This window comes from Daktulosphaira vitifoliae, unplaced genomic scaffold (genome assembly GCF_025091365.1).
Source record: "Daktulosphaira vitifoliae isolate Bord-2020 unplaced genomic scaffold, ASM2509136v1 Scaffold_4, whole genome shotgun sequence".
Classification (NCBI taxonomy): domain Eukaryota; kingdom Metazoa; phylum Arthropoda; class Insecta; order Hemiptera; family Phylloxeridae; genus Daktulosphaira; species Daktulosphaira vitifoliae.
Genome location: NW_026099575.1, coordinates 12,446,478 through 12,457,843, shown reverse-complemented (window position 1 = coordinate 12,457,843; position 11,366 = coordinate 12,446,478). Strand labels below are relative to the sequence as shown.

At 26.2% G+C, this 11,366-nt stretch overlaps 1 long non-coding RNA gene across 1 annotated transcript; it reads right to left on the bottom strand.

Annotated features, from left to right (window-relative positions):
* Nucleotides 1-5,923: 5,923 nt before the first annotated feature.
* On the bottom strand, nt 5,924-11,338 carry LOC126906027 (uncharacterized). Its single transcript, XR_007704165.1, has 4 exons — nt 11,085-11,338; nt 7,879-8,050; nt 7,199-7,320; nt 5,924-6,157 (listed from the first exon to the last, which is right to left on the bottom strand). It is a non-coding gene; the product is annotated as an uncharacterized LOC126906027 (long non-coding RNA).
* Nucleotides 11,339-11,366: the final 28 nt, after the last annotated feature.

Here is an 11,366-nt window from a genome sequence, read left to right as displayed (position 1 = left end):
ATTAATAATTGTAATGTAGCTTTTAATTTTCGATTCAAATTATTAAATGAGCTACTTCATTTTTTTTTTTTTATTACATGTAAAATAAATCATCTGATATGTGAAATTGTGTTTTTAATAGTTGCTGATGAATCATCTATTTTCCGTTATAACTTGTATTATAATACATAGATCNTCTATTTTCCGTTATAACTTGTATTATAATACATAGATCACTCATTATTCAGTAGTCCATAAATCATTGTTTATTAGTCATTAAATTAAATATATATAATTCATGTAAATCTTTTAAACTATTCTGAGATTTATGTATAAAAAAAACCAGCACATGTGGGTCGACGCACAATGGTGACGTGGCATAGTTGGATCAAATATAATAATATCTGACAGTTATTAAAATCACTATAAAAAATAAACGCTTCGATGCAAATCTTTAGAAAGTGTTTACTTTTAAAACATTAGTGAATTATTCCAAAAGCTACATGATCTGCTATCTCCTTATTAATATCCTGATCAAAAGTATGTCGAATGAAAAAGGGATATTAAAAAATATTATTTCTCATAAAAAAATTGTGTTGATCCATACACATTTTTAATAAGTTATAAATACTTTATCTATCTATAAAAAAAAAATTATATTGATTTGGTTATTTTTGAATAAGTTATGACAGTTTTAAGTAAAAAAATTGAAAAAATTTCGAAAATTAGTGATTTTTAAATTTGTAATTTTTTTGGAGGTTTCTCCCATTTACGGGGAACGAGGAAAATTTTTTCAATTTTAAGGGGTAATGTCTTCGACTAAATACGATTTTTGATCTTTTGATGTACCATTGAAAGAAATCGGTTCGGCAAGAGCTGAGAAAAAGTGGTAACAGACACGCACAAAAAAACACATCATAGTAAAACCAATACCTTCTCAGCTTCGCATCGAAGCTAAAATGCATTGATATAAATCTAATGTAATAACTATAAAAAAATGTTTAGTTTTGAAAATCATATATTTTAAGTAAAATAATATGTAATATCTAACACCAACTAGTAATATACAGATAATAGTAAAAGGTCGAAACACTTCTTACATATATAGATGGAATAGATTTAATATAAAAGGGCACCAAAAGTGTTACTTGGGCTCACTACTCCTTCACTTAATGATATTCAAAGGCGTAAANGTGGAATTAAATCGGAAAGTTTTGAAACTTTGCAAAAAGTTAGGTTATAGGCTCCTGATTCACCTAAAAAAATTCGCCATCCCTCATAGGTCCGGAAGTTTCCGCCATCTTGGATTTTAAGTGCGATTTTTCACGTTTATTAAATTATCTTTGAAAATACTAAATTTATCTCAAAAGTACTTCTATACAAAAATGTAGCTAATAAAATTTCAAATCGATATGGTTCTATACAATTTTTTCGTAGATTGAATGGATTAAGAGCAAAACTTAACCATATGTAATAAGATCATACGCGCCTCACTATAATACTATATTTATGATGTACGTAGACAGCGCGCCGCGCCCGCGTCCATTAGAAAAGACAATATTTACCTCTTACATACATATATAATTGTATTAAAACATTACATTAAAATATTCACATCGATATAAGCTTTATTATAATTTATTGAAGTATAATCATACATTTATACCGCACATTATTTAGTAAAATATAAATATTATTTTATTCCACGTTGGTTGGGTTGGGTAATGGTACAATTAAGTAAACAATTTAAAAATCAAATAGATTTATTAAAAGAGAATGGCGCTACTTCTAGACTTTGGTTGCAATATTTTGAGATGATAACTTTAATGAAAGAGTATATAATGGCTGAAAGAATGGGCAATTGGAAATTACATCTTCAATGTGTTGAAAAAATGATTCCATATTTCCATGCTAGTGGACACTTTCCGTATGCAAAATCGTGTCATTTGTACTTAAATGATATGGCCAATTTACAGTTTAAAATGACAGCTGATGAACAGTTACGATTTATAAATGAAAGTAATTTCACTATAAAACGTACAAATCAATTTTGGTCAGGAAATTGGTCGGATATGACCATTGAACAAACCTTAATGCGTTCAATGAAAACTATTGGCGGTCTCACGCATGGTCGAGGTATTACTGACAGCACTTTGAATAAGTGGATACAAGGATTACCAGCTGCACACGATGTTTGCGAAAATGTAGAAAAATGTTGTGGTGTTTACATGGAAAACTCAGAACAACATGTTGACGCCAGGCTATCAAGTATATCAAGAGACACTAAAGATTTAAATATACTACTTAAATGGTTTTCTTCGCATCCCCCCTTTTTAGAGCTAAATAAAGTAATTTCATTAACAACTGGTGTAGTAGGAGATGAGACTATTAACTGTCATGACGCTTATAACATTGGATTAATTGAGATGAAAAAAATTATAGGACAACCGTATGGGTCAGTTAAACTTAAGAGAAGCAACAGAGTGTTACCTATAGCTACATTAAATTCATCGATTAAAATAAGAGATGAAATAGTATCCATCGACCCACTTTTGATTTTCCAAAGAATTTGTTTAATGAAAACGTCCAATGAAGAACTAAAAAATTATTTTAAAATGAGTTGTCTCCATACCCACTTTCGCTATTTACTGAAACGGGAATGAGAAAAACAAAAAAATCAATATTGTATGATTTTATACAACCTTTAAAATTTGAAAACATTACACTTCAAAATACTTTTTATGTAATAGACGGCGGTTTTCTTTTGTACAGAGTTTTGTGGCAGCTAAGTTTGACCTTCGACCAAATTTTTCAACTCTACTTATCCTACTTAAAAAAACATTTTGGATCAAATACAATCATAGTTTTTGACGGCTACAGTGAAAGCTCGACCGGTACAAAAAATATGGAACGATGTCGAAGAATTAAAAATACATCGGCTGATATTTTATTTGACGAAAATATGGTGCTAACTGTTGCACAGACATCATTCCTATCAAATATTAGAAACAAAAGTCGATTCATAAAAATGTTGTCTTCATATTTCATAGGCAATGGTTATACAATAAAACAAGCCAATGACGATGCTCACACTACAATTGTACATGAAGCTGTAAAGAGGATACAAAATCAGTCCATTGTTGTAGTTGGTCAAGACATAGACTTACTAGTTTTATTGATAGCTCTTGCTTCGGTCGAAAATCAATTTTTTTTTTTAAAACCAGGAAATGGAGGAAATGAAAAAAAATTTTTTTCAATACACGATATTCAAAAAGTAAATGGCTTAAAAATTTCTATTTTATTTTTACACGCTATCAGTGGTTGTGATACTGTTTCATGCTTTTATAATACTGTAAAATTAAAACATTTCAAACTATTCAATCAATATCCAGAACTACAAGAAATAGTAAATGTATTTAACTGTTCAAACTCTACATCTGAAAACATTTTAAAGCCGGAGAAAAATATACATTGAAATTATATGGCGCACCGCAAAATCAAAAAAATATTGATGAATACAGATATTTACTATTCACCCGAAAAACGGCGAAAAATAAATTTAACTTGGCAAGCTTACCCCCGTCAAAAGAAGCCTTGAAACAGTATATATATAGAACGCATCATCAGGTTCAAACGTGGCTAAGAGAAGAAAAAAATGCTAAAGATTGGGGCTGGCAAACAACCAAGAATGGACTGGAACCAATATTTTCATGGAATGAACCAGCGCCAAAATGTATACTGGAAAAAATTACATGTGCGTGCATGAAAAATTGTGGACCAGCATGTGGCTGCCGAAAACAAGGATTAAAGTGTTCTGCCGCGTGCAAAACATGTTTTGGCCTTTCGTGTTTAAATTGTGGACAACAAATTGATGAAGAAGAGTCCGATGATGATGATTTTACTAATAATGAGGATGAAACAATACGTGGTCCATCATCCAAACGAAAATGTTAAAAAATATTTTAATAATTTATAATATAGCTTATAATATATTGATATTATGGATGTAAATATTTTAATGTAATGTTTTAATACAATTATATATGTATGTAAGAGGTAAATATTGTCTTTTCTAATGGACGCGGGCGCGGCGCGTTGTCTATGNATTGTCTTTTCTAATGGACGCGGGCGCGGCGCGCTGTCTACGTACATCATAAATATAGTATTATAGTGAGGCGCGTATGATCTTATTACATATGGTTAAGTTTTGCTCTTAATCCATTCAATCTACGAAAAAATTGTATAGAACCATATCGATTTGAAATTTTATTAGCTACATTTTTGTATAGAAGTACTTTTGAGATAAATTTAGTATTTTCAAAGATAATTTAATAAACGTGAAAAATCGCACTTAAAATCCAAGATGGCGGACACTTTCGGACCTATGAGGGATGGCGAATTTTTTTAGGTAAATCAGGAGCCTATAAGCTAACTTTTTGCAATGTTTCAAAACTTTCCGATTTAATTCCACTTTACACCTATTTTAGAGCTTAAATGACTGGACTAATAAATGAGTTCTCTTAATTTAAGAGTACTCAATATTTGACTCAAATTACCCTCTTGATAATTATTTAGGTGGAACCTTTTGCTCTTAGTTAAAATAAAATCATTATTATTATTTTTTAATTGTATTCTTAGTATTTGAAATACTTTTGTAAAGTAATTGAGTATTACTCAAATACTTTTGTATAAAAAGTATTCAAATAGTATTTTAAATATTTGAATATTATGATGATATTTCCACAAGCGCAAGAAGTGACTAGCATATATTATAAATTCACAAAAAGTCAAAGTATAATTATATTTAACCTCGCTTCCAACATCATGAAGGTAAACTTATATTTTACAGGAGTTCTATAAGGTTTAGTGTTTAGTATAATGAGTACGTAAATTAATTAGAGAATCAGAAAAATCAAGTGATTACTAGAATAAAATATTGTTAAATAATTAAAATCTATAATGTTTGTACAAAGTTCACCAGCCTAGTTTAACCTTTGAGAGGGTTACCTTGTTGTCAATACAAATAAAGACTCTCTTGCGAAGATAAAGAACCCAATTTTGGTTCTTATGCTACTCGAGGTATTTATTGACACGACTCACAGTCAGCATAAGTTTAGATAACTGGTACGAGTGGTGTTATTGATACATAAAGTGTGATGATTAACGCAATAATTTCTATTTCAAATTATAATTATCGCTTTGATGAAAATCTGTAGATAGTGTTTACAAAAGCAATATCAACTACTATTGCCTTAATTATAACTTGATTAGTAGTTCTTAGATTTAGAAGTATAATTTATGAATAAATAAATATTTATTATAGCAATTAATATAGTATGAAATTAATATTTAATGTTGTAATTTTTACGGAGAAATAATAAAATATGATAAGGTAAAATATTTTATCAATTCTATAACAAATATGTATAAAAATTAAAGGGTCTGATGCAATACTTCATAAAAAAAAATTAGTTGTGATTATATGATGTATGTTAAAAAAAAGTTGGTCAAATGAGAGCTGAGAAAATAAATGAACCACAAAAAAAAATTACATAGTATAACGAGGAGAGATTACAGTGACCCCACGTCCTTAATATTCCTTGAAATTATTGAATTATTGAATCTAAATGAGTTAAATTTTTTTTTAATTCAAAAACCTTTGCAAGGTATTTTAAAATGTAATAAAATATAAAATCGAGAACTTTAACACAATAATGTCATATTTTTGAATACGATAGCTATATTATATTAATGACACTTTAATATCTTGACTAGATATGATTTATGACCTTTTGACGTATTGTTCATCAAAATTGGTCCAGTGAGAGCTAAGGATAAATAGTACTAGTCATAAAAAAAAATTAAAAATTAAACACATTATAGTAAAAATAATAACCTCTCAGCTTCGCAACAAAGCTAAAAAATTCAACTTGTACTACACATATTAAACAAATAAATAGCAAAAAAATGTATTTAATAAATTATATACTATTAAATAAACTTATAGATTTATGATATCAAAAATTAGAATAAATGAATGATAATAATTATGCCAGTAGTAATATCTAGCTTTTCATTTCCTTTTATGTTGATAGAACTTGAGCTAAATGATGCTTAATTCTACTTTCTGTTTCATTTTGTGATACTTGTTTAAATTTTACTTGACTTTTCACAGCTTCTGTAAGTTAACAAAAGTAAGTTTTTGACATCAAGCAATTTTTTAATAATTTTTTTGTGGTTTTTTGATTTAAATATTTTTTAATTTTAAATGTATAATATTTTTAATATAGTTTTAATTTTTAGCTATAAAAATTGTTAGTTTAAATATTCACGAGATTTTCACTAAAATCTAAGATAAGCTGGGTATAATATTAAATAAATCATATCCAGCTACTTTAAAATAGGGTTGGTACATTTAAAATGTGCTTAAAAATACAAAATTTCAATATGTGCATTGGTCTAATAAGACATTTTAAACAATATACTTATATTTTAAAGAGATTTCTTTATTTTATTTTTAACAACTTTGCTATATAAGGAATAAAAAAAAGCAAAATTTGTTTCCCCAAATAATTACTATTTTAAGAAATGGTTTCTTACAGCTCTGGGGTTCATATATTATTTTAATTAATTTACTATTAATTTAATTAAGTGATTAAATATTATAAAGTGAAATTTAATGCTAGAAACATTAAAAACCATGAAACTAAATAGGAAATTAATTTTTGAATTTTTAGAAAAAATAACAGGTTGTTAAATACTTTTTTCCATTGAAAGAAAAACATGATACTAAATTGTTTGTGTACTAAATTTCTTCCTTTTATTTTTTATATTGTATGTTGATTTATTTCTATATATTAGAAATCAGTTTATAAATATACAATATTTCTTAAAATAGTTTTCAATAACTTTTTTAAACCTATAAACAAAATTTCAGTAATTAAAATACTTATTAATTATTTTAAGGGTAGGGTGAATACATAATTTTGCAATACACTAATCATGCACTTTTATAAACAAATATTATAATCAAGTTCTGCACAAATAATAAAATTAATAGATATACAAACATATTAAGTAAAAATATTATTTTAATTATTACATACACATTGTACGTAGTGTTTAATAGTAAACAAAATTGATACATAGGAATAAAACTTTAAATTATTAAAATTAATTTAAAGTGATGTTTTTATTTAATTAAAATATGAATACATACTTTTATAATTAATATAATGAAGTGTTTTGAAAATTTTTATAGATGTAGAAGAGATATCAGTTAAACTTTTAAAATTATGATCTAACTCTTCATCATCTAATTGAAAATTAACTGGCGATTTACTGAAAAAAAAAAAATTTTAACAAAATAAAAAATGATTAAAATTAAGGTATTCCAAAATTATATGCTGTATTTTTTAAATATATGTGAAAGACTTAAAAGGTTTAAAATTTAAAAACTTAATTTTTAAATGGTAGGATAACATTTTTTTGTTATCACCAAATTAAAAGAGTATAATCACCAAAATACTAAATTACTTATTTAAACATGTAATTAAACAACAAATATAACTAATTAGTTTTATTCAGATAAAATATAAAATGTAAATAGAAATAAATAATTCACTATTTATCCATCATCTTACTTTGTAATGATAAATTCTAAGGAAAGTGATAAAGCCAATTTAAGCCCATGCTTAAATTTAGTTTGATAATTTTTTTTAATGGAAATGAAAAAATTGTGAGTAATTATTTTTACCTATGGTTATAGATAACATTTAAAAAGAAAATAATTTTATACGACAAAACTAATCATGATGAAAATAGCAACACAAATATTATAATAAAATTATAAAACATATAATAAGATATACCGGTAAAATATAAATAAATTTATATTACCTGTATTATTACATAGATTGACAACTAGAATTAATATTTTTGTAAGGAAATCTGGCCTACTATTATATGTAAGTTTTCTTTTCACAGAATTTGGTGTACTTTGAATTTCTAGAATGCTAAAAAGTATTAAACTGCTGTTGCGCTTGAGATTTGATAGTATATAAATGTTGCCCTTAAAGAATAATCATATATAATTATTTAAATTTATTAACTAAATTAAACAATAATAATAAAAGGAAAAAGTAAATTAAGTTGTTCTGATGAAAAGCCATTATAAAAATGTTGTTTTGACTGTAAATTTTGGTTGGATACACTAAAAAAAAACAATTTTTTGTGGATATTGAAATCTTGATTGTTTTACTGGATGATCAGACTATATTGCTATAGCAGTTACAAAAGAGAAAATAAAAGTTTCAAGGAAAAGACTTGACGCATCATTGAAAAAAAAACATTTTATTTATAAATACTTTTTTACTATTAATGGTATTTATAAACATATTTCTTGACAACTATGGACGAAAAAGAAAAATTTGAAAGAAAAGTAGTAGAAAAAATTAATAATTTAGTCACAGGCATTACAAAAATAGACCAATGTGGCTTTAAACTATCACCCAATAAAAGGCTGTTATTATGGATGTAAATAGACATATTAATTATTTTCCTACATATGAGTCATTATATACGTAGAATAAACCAAAAATTATAATAATAATTATAAATTCAAGAATTTTAAGTCATAAATGTACATAGAATTTAATTAATATACATAAATGATTTCTATAATATTTGTGGATGTAATATTAGAACATATAGGAATTTTTAAACTTTAAAACTGCTGCCCTGAAAAGTTGATGAAATTAACTTAAGGCCTCTCTACCAAGGACCAAAGGTATATTGATTCTAATAAGGTTCTCTTCCTCAAAATCCTACATGATCTTCTGAACTCATTTTTATACAAATTTACTAAGCAATAAGATCTAGGAGAAATGGCTTTTTTAATCATTTTTTCTATTACCCATACTTTACCTTTTAAAAATATTAGATCATCTTAGTTCTAAACTCATCACTCTTTCTTACTTTTCCATTATAATAATGTTTCTGAATTTCATTTATTTATTTAATTAAGCCATTTTTCACCTTTTTAAAATTAATATATATTGGCCTCAATACACTTTTCAAAACTGTTTTTTTTCCTTCAATTTTCTAGACATTAATACTTCTGTAGGAGAAAGTTTTCTATAGGAGTGTTTCTATATTCTAGCAGGGTCATATATGAAGAATAATTACACTCAACACTTTTTAAAATTTTTTTACAAATTCTAACATACTTCTCAGCTAATCCATTTGACTGCTGATCATTTGGACTACTAGTATCAACTTCATAATTCCATGCTTTTCCAAAATTCTTAAATCCAACACTACTGAACAGCAGCTAATATGTCTGGGCTACTAAATCTAGCAAGTTTTTCATATCTTTATCTATACCACATCAATATAGAAAGTACCTTGCACTTAATTACTTCCTAATGACCTTTACAAATGATATTGTTTCATTCAGAACTTTCGATACTATTATTTTTTTTTTTAACAATATTAGGTCTTTTCCAATAATGAATAGAACTAAAAATTTTTTTTTACTTTTTCTATTTAACTAAACATTAATGCAAATTGATTTTAGACTACTCATATCAATTCTTCTCTAAATAGTTCTTTTTTATTTTCACATATTGTTAAACTCTTCTATACCTCTAGTACTACCAACTCAGGATCACTATTATCTTCGACATTTAAAAAATCTCTGGATAATGTCATTGGCTATATGCATATCCTTACCTGATGTGTATAGAATATAAATTTCATATTTTAAAAGTTGCAATCTCATTCTTTGAAGGCGCTAAGTCACTTAGTGTAAGACTTTTTTAAATATGGATTCAAGCAGTTTATGAATTGTAGCATATTTTTTTTTAGTATTATTGATACTGTGAGACGGATAGGATATTACATGATTGTTTGTAATAATATAAAACCTAACTCATCATTAGAGGCATCAGTCTGAATTATAATTGGCTTTTTGTTGTCAAAAGTTTTTAATACTGGCACTGTTGATAACAATATTTTTAGTTTATCAACCAACTTTGAATTTTCCTTAAACCATTCAAATTATACATTATTTTGTGTTAATTTTTTCAAAGGCACTGTTAATATTCTTAGGTTTGATATAAACATTCCTACTTTTTTTAGTAGTCCCAGAAATCTCAAAAACTCTTTTATATTCTAGATACTTTAATTTAACAACTGCTTCAATATGCTTTTTATCACCTTTATATGAAATTTCATCACCTGCATAATTGACAACACTTTATTTAAATTGAAATTTAAATTTGATAAATGTTATATTTAATTCCCGAGCTCTATTTACCATGTTAGAGAGTATTTCATTATATTCTACTATTTTTCTTGCTTTAATGAGATCATTGAAATAATACAATATACTATCTATATCACTAAAAGCTTCACTTGTTTTACGTTGAAAGACTTCAAGAGCTAATGAAATTCCAAAGGGTAATTTCAAAAAACAGTAGTATACAAAAGGTGTAGTAAACGTACAAACTTTAAAACTTTCCTCATCTAATTAAATGTGGCAAAGTCTATGACATCTATCACACTAGATAATTTTTTATTCTCAAGACCTGTTCAAATTTATTCTACGTTTGATATGGGGTAATACTCTCTCAGATTTACTATATATAACTTTTTATAGTCCAGACAAAATCTCAGCTTTTCATTAAGCTTTTTTACAATTACTAATGGGCTCATTCACTGTATAAGCTCATTATTTTTGTCTCATTTAGATTCATTAACTTTAGAAAATTATCTACATGTAGAGGTAATATATTAACCTTAGCATCAGAATCTAGCTTAAACTTTACAGAAAGTTTACAATTTTTATAATTTAAAACAATATTATTATACGAAGAGTTATTACTATTATTGATAATTAACAAATGAATAAATAAATTATTATCACTTTCACTGTTAACAAAATGTATCAGTTTTAGTTTGCTTTTACAAACTGAAGCAAAATAATTTTTGACGTTACATTTTACATAACTTTTATTTTATGATGGACATGAATTTGAGGGGTGTGTGTATAACTAAATTTAATACATTTATTATTAATAATATTATTAAAGTTTTGTTATTACCACTTTTTTTACTAAATTTCAAATGACTAATAAACATTCCCTTTTTGATTTGACTGTGTCCACTCCGCTTAATTGTGTTAGTTCTATTATTACTACTTCTTACTCGTATTTGTTTAGCTTGTTTTCGACTTGGTTTTGCAGCTCTACAGTATTCAGCAGCATTTACTAATGTAAGATTTTACTTTATTAACAATCGCTCTAATGTCTGATAAGCCAATTATCAGTCTATCACGACACAAATTTTTTTCTCCATGAATTTACATGTAGTTGTTATGGTTTGTA